Below are 10,738 nucleotides of genomic sequence, written 5' to 3' on the forward strand. Positions count from 1 at the left end.
GATATCTTAGAGGAACACATGACCTGCTTCTCTACTATCCTTCAAGCAATGGATAGGAAAAGCTCGCCTGAAATGGGACATTCTCTAGGTTTTTGTATTATCTCATGAGGCTCAAGGAAGCAAAATTCAATGGCACTCTCAACACATGAAGTAGAATATGTGTCATCAGCCTCCTGTTGTGCTTAAATATTGTGTACCAAGTAGTAAATTGGAAGAACATGACTCCAACTCAAGAGGGCCAAATACATTGATTGATGAAGATCAAGTTGTAGACATATTCACCAAATCCTTGGAAAGAAAATATTCCGAGAAAAATCATCTTGCACCGGAGATGATAAAACCCAACTGAGGACCTGGTTCCTCATGATTGGTTATGAAAGTCATAGTCAGGTAAAAGTTAGCTAAGGTGTTTTGTGGCTAAGTCTAACTTACCTCTATACCGTTATAGGTAGATATACATGATTACTACTGAAGCAAATGCTGCAGTGCATGCTAAAAAAGGAGTTAAACTCACTTGCCAGACCTATCCGGGAACCTGGTTTTCTTGATATAGGTTAGTAGCTTCTTTGTTCTTTCATACACAATTTAAAATGAACAAAAATAATGCCACATCATCATCAGCATGACAGTCTCTTTAAGTTGTATCTTTTCATACAAAGTGTCACACCTTTTCTGAACGATACAACTCCCCAAGCAAAAGGTTGTCGCCGTTTCAAAATTGGTCCCTCATCATAAATAAATCAACATCACAACCCTTATCTTCCAAATTCAAAGCCTCCTCTTTGTCTTCTCTCTTCTAAATCCACAACCCTTCGAGTACAATCTCACCATGTCTAAAAATCAAGCAACCTCCAGTATGCCTGACAATACTGTGATTGAGTCCACATCAGTCAGCATTCCAGCAGTGAACTCCTACCCCAACACAATCACTAGTCCAAACCCTGAAGCAGCGTCTTCTCCCTACTCCACTCCCTCTCCTACCCACTCCGATTATGCTCCTTATCTGAGCAAGGTTGAAAATGTTTGTCCTCCTCCAGTCTCTCTAGTCAAACAGAGTAAACAGGGTGAACATGGTAAACAAGGGAACCTTGTTTAGAAATCATCAACTATCTCCATGATTGGGCACTCGAGTGAAAATCCAGTGATTAGTCATGAAGAGACTAATATAACCATAACAGGATGCAATTCTATAGGTATCACTCCTCTTTCTGTTGAAATTTCCATGAAACCACAAGAAAATGAGGGAATAGAAAATATGCTCTCCATTTCTTCAGAAGGAGTTGTGGTTGAGTAAGGTGGAGGAGGGTCTGAGTCTAGGGGGAAGAGCCTCAGTCCATAAAAGATTGGGGAGCAATTATTCCATTTGAACAACCAATTCAAGATGACACTACTGGGGTCCCAAGTGATGAACCTGATCCCTCCGCGAAGGATCTAGGTCAGGGGTAATCTCCCAGGTCAGTGTTGATCCTGCTCTTTATCCCACTTCTATGTTGAGCCTATGAACATGGTGGTGCCTGAGATGAATTCTGACAGTGAGGAAGACACAGATGATTTGGCATATGCTAGTTTTTTCAGGGCTATGAGTAAGCCAGTTGCAACTCCAGAGTCAACCCCTAAGCAACACATTACACGGTTGCAGCAAATGGAGGTTCTGGAATCTGCTCTCAAGAAGAGTCAAGGGAGCAAAAGAAAGAGAAGGCTGGTAAAGGATGGAAAAGTTTTGCTGAAAAGGACATCTCAGTGGTGAATGTTGATGAGGAAGCAGAAGAGGAACCTAGTTCCTTAACCCTCAAGTCCTCAAAGCATAAACACTCTCACTCTTAATCTATAAGGCACATTCTACAAATGTTGAAAGTACTTTCAAGAGTTCTGATGTTGCTTCCAGTGAAAAGTTGGTGAAGAATTTTGGTGACAAGTCAGTGAAAGAGAGTGGTGACAATCTAATGATGAAGAAGTTGAAAAATCTGGTGAACATATGTAGAAAAATTCAGTGGAGAAGGGAAAGTTTGTTTGCAATTCGGTAAAAAGAAAAATGGATGATGATGAGGAACCTGGTTCTATCAAGAAAGCAAAAGTTAGTGAGTCTCTGAGTTCTGAGAAAAGGAAGTTGAGAAATCGAAAAGTACTGTGGGGCCACACATTTTCCTCTGACATTGTAGAACTTGTTGGGATGAGACAATTGGTGGAAATTTATGATTCTCAACAATAGACAAATTTGTTTACAAATGAGGTTCCCAAAGTGTCTGAGGAGGAGGTACGGAGGTTCTATACCGACCTCTTCACAGTAGAGGGAGATCAAATTTGTGTGTTGATAAATAGGGTGGACATAGTGATGGACTCTGCCTTATTGTGGTCAATTTTGGGTGTTCCTGTCGAAGGACTATCATTTGTCTAGGGTGCCTGCACATCAAACTTCAGAATTGCCATTGTCAAGGACAAGTCAATACAACATAGGGAGCGGGTGCATAAGAAGGCACTTGTTCCAGTATATCAGTTGCTTTTTGAGATGGTTAACAAAGTATTACTTCCCTGCGCTGAGAGAAGATTTGTTGCATCCAAAGCTGACTTGTTCCTTATGGAAGCATTGGATAATTTTATCACCATCAATTTGCCTGTCATAATGATTGAGCATATGCTGAAGGTAGAAAACCTTAAGGATGGAGATCCTGGACTACCTTATGGTTTTCTTCTCATAATGGTCTTTGAGTTCTCCAAAGTACCTTCGGGACAAGCCAAAGTGGGCATTAAAAAGCAATCATTTTCAAAAACTACTATTGAGAAGTGTGAGTGTATTGACAAGGTCGGAGGAGATGGAAGAATTTCCACCATCTCTTAACTGATAAATGCTCAGAATAGTGCCATAGAGGAGATCCGAAAGTTGAAGGCTAGGAACGCAATTCTTGAGAGACAACTCAGTCACTTCCAAGAGGCACCTGGTTCTAGTAGTTCTCATAGCTCAGAAGTTGCACACCTAACAAAGGAGAATGTTGAGCTCAGGAAATAGGTGGAGGACCTGAAAGAAAGATTGTTCAATGAGAAAATGTCAGCGAATGCTCTCATGGATCTTGTCCTCCAAACCCTTGCTTCCTCTTCCAAGTCCCCTTCCTCCAGTGTCTCCTAAAGAATGTCCCCTCAGTGTCCAGTTTCCAGTGTCTATCTTATTAGTTGTTTTTTGTGATGTTTGTTTTGTTTCTAGTAATTGCTTTTGTTTGTTTTAAACTATGGATGATAATAATGATTCTACTCCCGCCTGTAAAGTCCAAATTTGGTTAGTGAAAGTGGTTTCCTTTTATTTTATGCTACTGCTCCTTTGTCTCTGTTTTCTATCACAATGTGTGCACACAAGTGGCATGAGATAACTAAGCTAGACTTATTTATGCTACTTACTTGTTCTATACTTTTTATGATTCCAAAAGGGGGAAGATTTAGTTGAATAATACAGAGTATAAATGAATAATAATATGAAGGGGGAGAAATACTGATTCGTGGGGAACTCATAGAGGTTCAAGTACTGATTAAGGGGGAATGCAACGATTCAGAGGGAAGTTTAAGGTCTTTCTGGTTCACAGTCTGGTTTTATGTGGCTCTTTCTAGGATTATCAATTATGAGTTTTCATCATCAAAAAGGAAGAAATTGATAGGTTACAAGTACTTTGGTTATAAATACTTTACTTTATATTTTGATGATCTTACAAACTTACTATCCAGAACCAGATAAGGAACCTGTTACACATCTATAAGACCTTAAGATTACAAGGTTCTAGGTTGGGATTCAGCGTGGGAATATGATTCAACTCTTCAAAGTGGAAGGAACAACTGAGGGAACAAGTCCCTACCAGCACCCGAGGAGACTGTATGAAGTTAACTCTCCAGTTGGAAAGTTGCTGCCTGTACACACTACAGTGCAGGAACAGTGTTGCAGTCAACTTTCCAGGGAAGACGTTTTACCTACCTCGCTTACATCATTGTAAGTAATGTCACACATGTATATATACATTCAAGGAAGGTAAAACATATTCACTTGAATACTTAGAGATTTTACTCAAGCTCACTCACGTGACCATCCAACAAGCAAGTTTAAAGTGCTTCAATAACAAAGAACAAAGCAAATACAGACCAGTTCCCACATCGAGTCATTGTATGTCCTTAGTTGAGTTGTAACTTTGTAATAGTTCTTCAATTGTAATTCCTACCTAGCTTGTTTAGAAGCATTCTGTAGGAAACTCTTTGTAAACCTTAAACCTGTGTGTTTGAGTCTTGGCTAGAGTTAGTCATGTTGTAAAGTCTTTGTAATAGAGTTATTACAAAGTGGCCTGTAATAGAGTATTACAAGTTAGTAAGGGATTAAGAGGTTAATTCCTAGGTTGCATAGGTTGTAATCTAAATGTTGCTCAGTAGTGAAGTTGAATTCCTATAAGGGTAAGTCGTGGTTTTTAATCCTGTTGAGCTGGAAATTTTCCACGTAAAATTCCTCTTGTCATTTATTTACTGTCGTGTGTGTGTGTGAGTACTGTTGAACCTGATAGAGAATCATGTTCTCTATAGAGTTTGGTGGACCCTTATATTTTATCAAGAAGTTCTGCCCGTACTTGATGGGTACTAATGTAATTGTCCACACGGATCATGCGACACTTCCTTATATTATGAGCAAGAAAAATTCCAAAACACGGTTGATGATACGGGTGCTTTATTTACAAGAGTTTGACATTGACCTTCAAGATAGAAAAGGAATTGAAAACCTATCGTTGGACCAGTTGTGTCGTTTGGAGGAGGACGGGAGGTAGCATGATGGCCTTGAAATCAATGACTCCTTTCCCGATAAGCAACTCTTGGCTATTTCAATGATGGAGGTGCCATGGTTCACAGATCTAGCAAATTTCCTTGTGTGTGGTATCATCCCCGATGAGTTCTCTTCAAACCAAAGGAAAAAGTTCAAATGGGATTGTCACGATTATTATTGGGATGAACCATACCTTTTCCGGATTTGTACGGATGTGTCAATTACAAGATGTCTACCAGAAGAAGAGCAAGGTGATTGTCACGACCCAAACCGAAGGGCCGCGACGGGCACCCGGTGCCTTACTCAACCGAGTACCAACGTAACATATCTTTTTTATCATATTAATAACCCTAGTCTCACCCCAAAGTACATGTTATAACATTCGAAACTTGTCGACTTTCGACAAAACTTATTTTCTTCAATTGGTTTAGCTTCTAAGATTCCTAACCCTCTTGGTACTCGTTATTCATGATCTTAAATATTTGTAACCTCCAAGGTAACATGATTAACTTACTTTATTTGCTTCCAAATATAATGTCATTTAGGAAATCAATGAAATCAAATATTTTAATGCTCATCTTTCCATCTAATCCACTGTTTTGTAAATAAATCTAAATGCTTGGGCATTCCCCCCTTTTAGGCCTCTTTGTCACGCCATGACATGTGGTTGGAATTCTTCCAACATCATAACATTTGCTATCTTATGTCATGCAGTATGTACGACTGTGTCCTTGTATGAGTGCCTAGCGAGTCGTATTCTCTTTTTCCTCCATCTTTTAGCCAATCTCTAAGCCTCACTTTATGAACATATACAGAATTATGACAAGCTGTCCCTCTAGGCATCTATAGGTGTACTGATGTCTTTCGCTTGGTACTTTATCGAACTTAAGACTATTTCTATCTCTTGTTTCATAGCCTTGTATATCTATCCTTATGGATTTACTACATCTAGGTAGGTTATACTATACCATAAAACTTACTTCGGTTTATTATTACCGAGGTTTGCTACCCAACTCCAGGTTACTCTCTCGCTGCTTATCCTATATGTATAAATCTAAGTCCTTTAGTGCTTCCTCATTATTATTCATCTAAGAATAACAAACAAATCTCATCTCGAACTTTGGAACTTGTACCCATCTATTGTTTATTCACCTTAATGTTGATCTATAATCTATCACTGATAACTTGCAACCTCTTACGTAATACACTGTCACTAGGGCTCACATCTTATCGGGGAACATATGAAGTGATTTTCCTGATCCACCTAGGGATAATACTATACTTCAATAACCGTATTTCATTGCATCCCAATTCGATTCATCTTATGGGGGTATTCTAATCCCGTGCAATTAATGAAATTCCTTTCTCGTTAAATCGTTACTCAATCAAAGACCTAAGCATCATCCTCTTATCTATCACAATTAGACCCTTATTCTACTGCCAGGGCAACATTCCATCTCTTCCAAATGCACCTAGTCTCAGACTCCTCTATGTTCATTCAGGCTGTACCGAGCTTTTTATTACATATGGAAATCATCAGCTCCCTTGTTTTGATGGGTTTAATCCAGAGGACATACATATTATCGTCACCTTCTCACTCACCTTTTCATATCCTTACTCCTATCAACCTAAAACCTTGTTGCTCTACAATACTTTACCTTAGGACCTACACCGATCTATTTATACTACTCGCAACCTTCCTTTAACTTGCTAGCACCATAAATTTCCTTTCGTGCCTTCTCAGTTGTCCTTAAATGTAAGCAATTACTTTTGCTGGTCGTTCTATCACTTGTTGCATGAATACTTGGCTTGTCTTTTTGCCCACGAATACTATAATTTCCTGTACCTCATATGATCTCAAACATCACCTTTGATGGCTTTTTTTTACCATTCATTAGCCATGATAGGTGCCACTTTCTTATGGAGTGTATACAATATTGTAGTGAGACTGTTGTTACAGGATAATTTACTCTTTAGCTCACTATGCTTAGGTGGAAACCTTCTTCCTTATTTCCTCAGCTAGTCTTTCATTGTAGTACTTAGGGAGACCTTCTGGCTCTTGTAAAGTTGCGAGCTTGATATATCGTACACCCGAAGGTAATTTTTGTTATTCTTACTCGCCTATAATAATCCTTAGTTACATAAATTTATGCCTTTGTGCTCGTAGGGTTACTTCTAAGCTCAAATTTTTATTGTCTCCTTAGTGGCACTCTCTCTTATTTTCATAAACCTTAAAAATGGTACCTTTAACTGCCTCAACTCCTATCTGAAATTTTTTTCAAATGATTGTGATCTTGTATCTGCGAGACTGAATTCACTATGCTGCGATTCACTACATTTATCTTGCATGATCTATTGATTTATCTGTGACCTCTTGTCTAACCATAACTGGGCTCTTCCTAAATCTACTACTAATTACTCGTTGGTCCATCCTCATATATATATATATATATATATATATATATATATATATATATATATATTCTGCATAATCCCTCTTGGGATATATCCTTTGTCTTAACTTATCTCTCGCCACTAGCTCCTGATGTAACAAGTGTCTATTCACACTTATTTATCAATAACATCCTGGCCGGAAACTTTTAATGCCTCTATCCGGTGTCGTGCTTGTATAATGTTCTGGAATCGCAACATATCTGCAGGGACTAAATAAATGCAACATCATCCCTTTCTCCTTTTTACAACATTCTTTCTTTACCATTCCATATTTAACTGAACCGCTTAACTCCGACTTAATATCATATCACACTATATTTTCCCCTTTAGGGGAGTACTAAGATTTAGTACTACGACGATCTACCTATAGTTGTTTTACCTTTTCATATTTGGCATCTTTTCACATTATCAATGAACCCTAATCACCTTATGGTAACCTTTTGTACTAGGGATAACTAAATTTCTTATGCACGAAGGTGACACCTACTGTAACTGGAACACTTAGTCCCTTAAGATTAACTCTGCTCAGAGTGCTTGCTTTAGGTAAGCGACTTCCTAAATGGCGTTTAAAGGTTATTCGTCTATTGTCTATTCTATTATTGTTGGAGCACGATCTTTGAAATTCTCACGATGTCGACCATTATCAAATCCTCCGGTCCCTAATTCATGTTCGGTTTTATCTTGTTCACCAGCCCATACTGATTTTTATTACTCTGGGGTCTAACCTTTCCTCCTGGTAATCACGTTGAAGTCACCAACTCATTTCTCGAAATAAAAATATGATTTTATGGCTTATACTCTTTTATTGCCTTAAGGCTTGTCACCTCTTGTATTTTCCTTCACTTTGACTATAGACTCTGTCATCGTGTCATATTTTGATTTACTGTTATCACCCCTATATCACATCTTACTCATGATGCTTCATTTATTTTCTTCTTATTCTCCGGATAATATTCTTTTTGTCTATCACTTTATTCTGAAAACTTCAACAAAAAGTTCTTTCCCTATAATCTCCCCTAGCTTCATCTCACTGGCTCTTGGGAATGCCTAACATTCTTTTTTTTTACTCGGGGCTAGAGTCATACTAAGGTAAATATTTTTCCCTTCTAGGAACCCACTGGCTATCTTCTGAAATTTCTGAATATTCTAGTATTCGTATCTGATTGTACTACTCTAAAGTTCACCATCTAGGTGTCTTAGAAGGAGATCTATTACCACATTTGCACCATTTTTCGGAAACGTTAGTTTATGATAACAACCTATCCACAATTTTTGGGTTACTCTAACTCCAACTGGATCCTGATATCCCATCTTTCTCTTAAATAATATATGTTAGCTCCCATAGAACATAACTGAGATGGGTGTGGCCAATTGTACTTACCTCTGTCATTGATGAAGGTACCAAAATGCTTATATTTCTCTGCCTGATTTGAAAATATTGATAATCTTCATTATCTGGGTGCCTTGTACCCCTCTTCACCTTACTTCTTTTACTTGTTGAAACTTGTATCTAGCTTCTGAATCCCTCATAGATTTTCACCATATTCGTGAATAGATATCCTTGCCTTAAGGCTCCTTATTAAGAAGCATACACATCTTAGTACACACACGATCTGTTGAAGACCTCATATTTACTCATCATAAGTATGATGTGAAATCGAGTTCCTCTGACTCAACTCTTTCACATCCACATGTAATCTCTTACCAACTATCTTTGTGGAAGTAGGTATCGTTGTATTATGACTAAAGTCGAATTTAGGAGTTTGAATTCTTACAACTGAGCTCTACTGCACGATCTAGAGTAAGAAGAAAGAGTGACAGACCTAAATGCCCTGTAGCCTCCTGCTTATAAGTGTGGTGCACAACACACCCATAAACAAGACTCTACTAGACACGGCTTGTAGACTCCCTAGGACAGAACTGCTCTGATACCACTTCTGTCACGACCCAAACCGAAGGGCCGCGACGGGCACCCGGTGCCTTACTCAACCGAGTACCAACGTAACATATCTTTCTTATCATGTTATCATGAGTAAATGAGCTAGAAAACTCGTCCTGAGATAACAAGAATAAAACATAAGGGAATAGTCAACATATGAAGACCCAACATGATATACAAACTAATATATGTGACATACGGGCCTATAAGGCCGACATGACCATTAGTAAACTCGAAACATAGGCCGACAAGGCCATACAATTATCCATACACCTGACATATGTCTACAAGCCTCTAAGAGTACATAAAATCATAAAGGTCGGGACAGGGCCCCGCCATATCAATCAATACATATCCAAAGCATACTGACCAAATAGGCAACTCCGGAGCAAGTGGAGTGCACCAACACCTTCGCTGAGCTGATAGCCTACTAGGAGGACTGTCAACCTATCAATCGGGACCTGCGGGCATGAAATGCAGCGTCCCCAGGCAAAAGGGACGTCAGTACGAATAAAGTACCGAGTATGTTAGGCAGGAAAGCATAACTTAAGTACAAAAAATAAATAAGCAAATAAGGGTTTCAAATATGAGGGGTTGTCACATTGTTATTGCAAATAAGTTAATGTTTGAGGAAACAAGGAAGCTGAAATTTGAGAAAAAGGAGTTTTGAAATTTTGAAAGTAATAAAATAAACAAGTAAATTGAAGGGAGTCCTAGGTTTATAAATAATATGGATCACATCAATGAAATACTCGGTAATCACTCCTCAGAAGAGGGGTTACACGTAGTATTAGCGCACCGGTCATCATATCCATATCTACGCTTTCCCACCCCGTTGAGGTATTAAACGTGGAATGGTTTCGTTTACTTATTGCATGCTAGTACCCGCCCCAATCCTATCAGTCCTGAAGGCATTTGGGACTACTAGTCATAAAGGGAAGGGAGATTTGGGATTTGTATGGTTTAAAACGATAAAATTCTAAAGCGGCAAACAAAAACACATAAGGCAGATATGGGAAACACATAACAATTTAAAAGGCTCAGACATGCCTCATCACTTAAAGACGGATTGTTTAGCATGTCTTGCAGATACTGGTTATGGTCTGAATTAAACTTAAACGTTAAGGAGACAGACTGGTCTATTACACATTTCAGATAAGAAACTGGAATCAGACCTGCCTGCTGGTTGGAATTAACAGAGTCTGATTAAATTAGCTAATTTACCTTATAGCTTGCCTAGGTGAAACCTATAGGCATGGCATCTAACAATGTAGAAGTGTACTGATTTCAGAAGCAGATTTATTAACAGCAGGAACATATGTTCTGCAAGCGTTTAAGCAATGCTATTATTGATTTTAAACTTATAAGCAAGTTGAGAGATTCAGATTAGTTGCTTATTCCTCTAGGCATGCTTTCTAAATGTGACTAATGTCTATAGGGTTGCTTATTCCTATAGGCATGGCGTCTAAAACGATGATTTTTATTATTTAAGACTATATATCGTTTGCCTAGTGATGGATATGTATGTAGTATTCAAAAACCCTATAGACATGCTTTCTATATGA

The sequence above is a fragment of the Nicotiana sylvestris genome, chromosome 3, assembly GCF_000393655.2.
Source record: "Nicotiana sylvestris chromosome 3, ASM39365v2, whole genome shotgun sequence".
Lineage (NCBI taxonomy): Eukaryota > Viridiplantae > Streptophyta > Magnoliopsida > Solanales > Solanaceae > Nicotiana > Nicotiana sylvestris.